Source organism: Panulirus ornatus, chromosome 42, assembly GCF_036320965.1.
Source record: "Panulirus ornatus isolate Po-2019 chromosome 42, ASM3632096v1, whole genome shotgun sequence".
NCBI classification, from domain to species: domain Eukaryota; kingdom Metazoa; phylum Arthropoda; class Malacostraca; order Decapoda; family Palinuridae; genus Panulirus; species Panulirus ornatus.
Genome location: NC_092265.1, coordinates 31090854 through 31097695, shown reverse-complemented (window position 1 = coordinate 31097695; position 6842 = coordinate 31090854). Strand labels below are relative to the sequence as shown.

The 6842-nt window shown below is 45.7% G+C and overlaps 1 long non-coding RNA gene across 1 annotated transcript; it reads right to left on the bottom strand.

Moving 5' to 3' along the window:
• Window positions 1–4087: 4087 nt before the first annotated feature.
• On the bottom strand, window positions 4088–5073 carry LOC139762055 (uncharacterized). Its single transcript, XR_011715672.1, has 2 exons — window positions 4454–5073; window positions 4088–4415 (listed from the first exon to the last, which is right to left on the bottom strand). It is a non-coding gene; the product is annotated as an uncharacterized lncRNA (long non-coding RNA).
• Between the last annotated feature and the right edge of the window lie 1769 nt (window positions 5074–6842).

Sequence of the window (6842 nt, the reverse complement as noted above, 5' to 3'; positions counted from 1 at the left end):
GCAAGAATCATCGAAATGCCTCTCATTTTTTCACTTACCTCTTCACCCCGCCACTCACTAACCTTTCTAATCTGCCCACCTCCTACGCTTCTCATGCCACAAGCATCTTTTGCGCAAGCCATCACTGCTTCCCTATATATATTTATATATATATATTTGTATATATCTATATCTATATATCTATCTATCTATCTATCTATCTATCTATATATATATATATATATATATATATATATATATATATATATATATATGTATATATATATATGACCAGCAAGGCAGGAACAGCTGGCCACGCCTCGACCGGCCACCTAGTTCTACTATAGGTCAAAATGACACAATTGCCCTTGATAGGTCAGGAGACTGGTTGTCACGCCCTCTCCTCGACTTGATTGGCTGAAGGAGGCCTAAGGTCCGGCCTACACATGTGGCGTGCATCCAGCCTCCTCTGTTCCTTTGTCCACGCCGGCAGCGAGCGCACGTGACGACATACCGTAGCAGTTCCCATGGTTGGACCTGACGCCGTTGACCTGACGCCGTCGACCTGACGTTTGGGTGTTACAGGGCTGGTCAAGGTCTGGGTCAAGACTTGATTACTAAGGCAATCAACACGGTCAGGGAGGGTGAGATCCGGGCCGATAGAAGCCGCTCCCTACACCCAGACACGTCATACACAGAGATACACCAAGATACATATACAAACCACGTGGACACAAACACACGTGTTCGTAACACCCCCCTCCTTAAAGGAGAAAATTCCTAGAAGAGGAATTTTCTAGCGTTAAGAGCGGGATAAACAATCGGCTAACACATTATGTGCGCCAGCAATATGGTGAATATCTAACGACACTCTTGAAAAAGAAACAATGCCCACCTGATTAATATCTGACTCCGATCCCATAACTTAACATTTTGAAAGGGGTTGGTAGTCAGTACACTCTAAACTGATTGCCCGAAGGACACAAATATATAAAGTGTTATAACACAAATAACAGACAAGGGTTCCTTCTCCATGGTGGCTATCTGTTTGGGCTCAACCTTCTTTCTGTCCTTCTGCACGAGGACTTCAGCGTCAGCATCGCTGGCATTCACAGCTAATCTGGTTGGAGCCTGCAAAATATAACAGTTGAAAAAAGTAGTGTTCCTAATTGATGAGAGAGACTGTCTCACACTGCTCATTCCAAACATCAATAACTCTGTCAGAGGGGATTGCGAGTGATGCAAAATTTACAATGACATCCTACAGTGCCCAACCATATCAGAGTAACACTTCAGTTCTCTCACGCCTCCGCCCGGGTCCCAGGTCTCCGAGACACGCGTAGCTAACTCGTCGGCTTCCTCACACGCGGCTACCGCTGGACGTAAGATGATGCAGACTGGCACCGTCGGTTCCAAGGGGAGAGGTTCACGACTGAAACATCGCTCAGGCATGTTGATGTGGTATAAACTCTGACTTCTGCGCCTATCGGGGGTAGAGACAAGGTAATTTGAGTCTCCTACACTCCAGATAATGGTGTAGGAACCCTGAAAACGGACAACCAAAGGTTGACCTGGCTGCTGTAGTAGAAGTAACACCTCGTCGCCCGCCTCAAACCTTCTCCAACGAGATCGTTTGTCAGGCCATATTGTCCTCCGTTCCTGAGTCTCTCTCGAATGGGTGCGAGACAAATCCTCAGTCTCATCCACTGATTCTTGCACGGACTCGTACCCAGCACAGAAGGTATCACACATCTTCTCACTAATTTTGTCCTCAAGGAGAATCTTCTCTCTTGAATGAGAGCGAGACAAATCCTCAGTTTCACCCACCAAATCTCGTTCAGACTCGAGATCAGCACGGGAGGTATCACACATCTCCTCCCTCATCTCATCCTCATGGAGAGTCTTCTCTCTTGAATGGGCGTGAGACAAATCCTCAGTCTCATCTGCTGCTTCTTGTACGGACTCGTAACCAGCACAGGAAGTATCACACATCATCTCCTCCCTCATCTCATCCTCATGGAGAGTCTTCTCTCTTGAATGGGAGCGAGACAAATCCTCATTCTCATCTGCTGCTTCTGGTACGGACTCGTAACCAGCACATGAAGTATCACACATCTTCTCACTAATTTTGTCCTCAAGGAGAATCTTCTCTCTTGAATGGGAGCGAGACAAATCCTCAGTCTCACCCACCAAATCTCGTTCAGACTCGAGATCAGCACGGGAGGTATCACACATCTCCTCCCTCATCTCATCCTCATAGAGAGTCTTCTTTCTTGAATGGGCGCGAGACAAATCCTCAGTCTCATCCACTGATTCTTGTACAGACTCAGAATCAGCACGGGAGGTATCAAACATCTCCTCCCTCATCTCATCCTCATGGAGAGTCTTTAAGTCCGCCGTCTCAACGGAATCTACACCAGGGGAGAGGGTATCACGCAGCTGCTCCTCGCTGGCCTCACTCGCATGCAGAGTCTTTAAGTCCACTGTCTCGACAGAGGCTACACCAGGGGAGAGGGTATCACAAAGCTTCCTCATACTGGCCTCACTCTCATGCAGAGTCTTTAAGTCCGCCGTCTCATCGGAGGCTACGCTACCGGAGAGGGTATCACACAGCTTCCTCTCGCTGTCCTCACTCGCATGAAGAGTCTTTAAGTCCACTGTCTCAACGGAGACTATACCAGGAGAGAGGGTATCACACAGCTTCCTCTCGCTGGCCTTACTCGGGGGTAGAGTCTTTAAATCCAATGTTTCAACGGAGGCAACTCCAGGGGAGAGGGTATCACACAGCTTCCTCTCGCTGGTCTTCACTTCCTCCGTCTTAACGGCTATGTCCTCAGGCACACGGCCTGCCGTGCCAGCTGTCATAGGCCTGGCACCATCGTGGTTGTAGACTATCTCTGGTACCTCTTCCTCAAGCTGCCCTGCCTCCGTGGACTCCACCGGGCCCGTAGGCAACACCGGCACTGGGTTCATCTTCCCACCCGCTAGGTCACTGCCTAACACAACGTCCACGTCTAAGACAGGTAACTTATCTACAGTCCCTACAAGGGCATGGTCCGTAAAGAGATCTGTTCCTACTCTCACATCAACTAGTGGAGCTTCCTTGGGACCCGACAGTCCACCTGGCAAGACGCGGTCTCCAAACTCTTCTCGCGGCACCAAGCCATCCAACATCGGGGACTGCAGCGCACCAGAATCCCGTGATACGGTTTCTTTTCGTCGTACACCACATCTACTGACACAACCCTCAGACAGGAACGCATTGTAGTTCCCACAGAACGGATCCTTAACTACTTGATTAACACTCTCGCAACCCCTCACTTTCCTAAGAGCAGGGACAGCCTTACCTACTTTCTTAAGTGGACCTAAAGCTGAGAAGAGACTTACCGACCTACTTTTGGGAAAGTCTCTGGATTCCTTCGCTCGAGCCCAGCAATCCCTCACCTGGTGCCCAGCCTTGCCACAGTGAGAACAAAACTTTACTTCCTGGGAGTATTTCCCTTGACTTCTACGAGTTACCGGCAAGGTAGCAGATTCAGGTGGGATCACATTACCATTGGTCCTCCCTCTGCCGTCGTAGCCCTTTGAACGCCTGCCCACGTCAAGTTCACTGAACTTCGGTACGAGATGTAAGTTACCCACTTGGGACGACACTGGTCCTGATGGTGAAGCGTTAAGTCTAAGTCTTTCACGTTCGAAAGCTAACCTAGCTTGTTCAGTCTTCTTCCTCTGCACTTGTAACTGTGCCAGTTGTGCTTGTGCATTGACCTTAGCTATCTCTAGCTGCTTTTGCCAATAACTGAGATCAACATTAATATCACTAGGGATATGGGGAAGGATCGAGACTTTGACCGACGTTAATGATTGAGCGGTATTGTCAACACTGATCAACGACATGATTAATGAATCAAGGGAAGAGATTCCGTTAAGGCAAGAAATATCCTGGCAAGGACGCCAATTTATATGTTACGAACTCAGCACTTATTATCGCAAGGTCGCCAATAACATATGTATGTTACAAATGTCTTTGCAAGGACGGTAGATTTGTAATATAGCACAACTCAGGATAACGCTATCTTAACGTTATAGGGTTAAAACAAACATCAAGGTTAGAATTACTTATAATGAAAAGAATTCAAATGTACAAGGTGAACACATAAATCAGGCACGAATCATTTACGTTAACACTGAACATGAGTTTAACATTGAACATATGTTAACAATTCCAGATAAGATTTCAAACCAGGAGATCTCTTTCCGTTGACACTTTGCTCGATAGCATTACATTTAGTTAGATTCTGACGTGACACAGTAACAATCGTTGCACTTAGCTAACCTGACGCAACACAGTAACATCATTGTTATACTTAGTTAAGCTTGACTTGACACAGTAACATATCATTACACTTAGTTAAGCTTGGCATGACACAGTAAACCTCTTACAACCTAGTCATACTTGACGGGACACAGTAACATCTTACAACCTAGTCAAACTTGACGGGACACAGTAACATCTTACAACCTAGGGCAGCGGTGGCTACGGGGTTCGAGACAGGGAAAGCCTACATTACCTTTTGTTGGGCTCGAGACTGGTGAAGGAATCAAGGTCTCAGACGATTGTCTGAGCTTTTATCTGAATGACCAGCAAGGCAGGAACAGCTGGCCACGCCTCGACCGGCCACCTAGTTCTACTATAGGTCAAAACGACACAATTGCCCTTGATAGGTCAAGAGACTGGTTGTCACGCCCTCTCCTCGACTTGATTGGCTGAAGGAGGCCTAAGGTCCGGCCTACACATGTGGCGTGCATCCAGCCTCCTCTGTTCCTTTGTCCACGCCGGCAGCGAGCGCACGTGACGACATACCGTAGCAGTTCCCATGGTTGGACCTGACGCCGTTGACCTGACGCCGTCGACCTGACGTTTGGGTGTTACAGGGCTGGTCAAGGTCTGGGTCAAGACATGATTACTAAGGCAATCAACACGGTCAGGGAGGGTGAGATCCGGGCCGATAGAAGCCGCTCCCTACACCCAGACACGTCATACACAGAGATACACCAAGATACATATACGAACCACGTGGACACAAACACACGTGTTCGTAACAATATATATATATATATATATATATATATATATATATATATATATATATATATATATATATATATATATATATATATTGTCACGGAACACGTGTGTTTGTGCCCACATGTTCGTGTATATAACGTGTGTGTGTCCTTGAGCACCCCGACCCTTCTCCGAGGCGGGAGGATTGTTGTCATCAGCTGCGGAATACTTCACCACCCGTACTGGACATGTCATCCCTGTAGGCTTACAAGAGGGAGGGTGATCTACGCAGTTTTGTGTGACTGTCCCTCCAACCAATCAGAATATTTCCGAGTCCCATAGCCAATCAAAATGTAAGGTTGTATAGCTAGCAGGGAGCGCTTGTCTTTGCTGTAATATATACCCATGACACCCGCTGAGTCTCTCTCTTTCTAGCCCACCGAGGTAAGTGGTCCACCCCTGCTGTTAGTCCTGCTGTGTTGTAAGCCTGTAAGCCCTGCTGTGCTATAAGCCCATTGCCCAAGTGTTGTGCTGTAAGCCCGTTATAATTATCAGTGTAATGTTATCGAAGAACTGCCTTAGAGGAAAGAGAACTCCTGGCTTGAAATCTTATCTGGAATGTTAAGTCATGTACGAATGTTATCTCAAGTTCAATGTTAACTCTTATGTTCAGTGTTAACGTAATGTTTCATGCTTGATTTATGTACCTATCTTTGTACACTTGAATTCTTTCATTATAAGTAGATTTAATGTAATGCTGGTCTTTAATTCAATCCCATAACTTTATAATTGTGTTATCCTGAGTTGTGCAACTTGACAAATCTATAACGTCCTTGCAAGACAAGGAACAGTAGTATTTGTAACATATGTTACTGGCGACCTTGCCTGAATAAGTGTTGAATTCGTAACAATATATATATATGTATATATATATATATATATATATATATATATATATATATATATATATATATATATATATATATATATATATATATATATATATATATATGATAGAGTTGATAGAGATGCTCTGTGGAAGGTATTAAGAATATATGGTGTGGGAGGAAAGTTGTTAGAATTAGTGAAAAGTTTTTATCGAGGAGGTAAGGCATGTGTACGTGTAGGAAGAGAGGAAAGTGATTGGTTCTCAGTGAATGTAGGTTTGCGGCAGGGGTGTGTGATGTCTCCATTGTTGTTTAATTTGTTTATGGATGGGGTTGTTAGGGAGGTGAATGCAAGAGTTTTGGAAAGAGGGGCAAGTATGAAGTCTGTTGGGGATGAGAGAGCTTGGGAAGTGAGTCAGTTGTTGTTCGCTGATGATACAGCGCTGGTGGCTGATTCATGTGAGAAACTGCAGAAGCTGGTGACTGAGTTTGGTAAAGTGTGTGAAAGAAGAAAGTTAAGAGTAAATGTGAATAAGAGCAAGGTTATTAGGTACAGTAGGGTTGAGGGTCAAGTCAATTGGGAGGTGAGTTTGAATGGAGAAAAACTGGAGGAAGTAAAGTGTTTTAGATATCTGGGAGTGGATCTGGCAGCGGATGGAACCATGGAAGCGGAAGTGGATCATAGGATGGGGGAGGGGGCGATAATTCTGGGAGCCTTGAAAAATGTGTGGAAGTCGAGAACATTATCTCGGAAAGCAAAAATGGGTATGTTTGAAGGAATAGTGGTTCCAACAATGTTGTATGGTTGCGAGGCGTGGGCTATGGATAGAGTGGTGCGCAGGAGGATGGATGTGCTGGAAATGAGATGTTTGAGGACAATGTGTGGTGTGAGGTGGTTTGATCGAGTA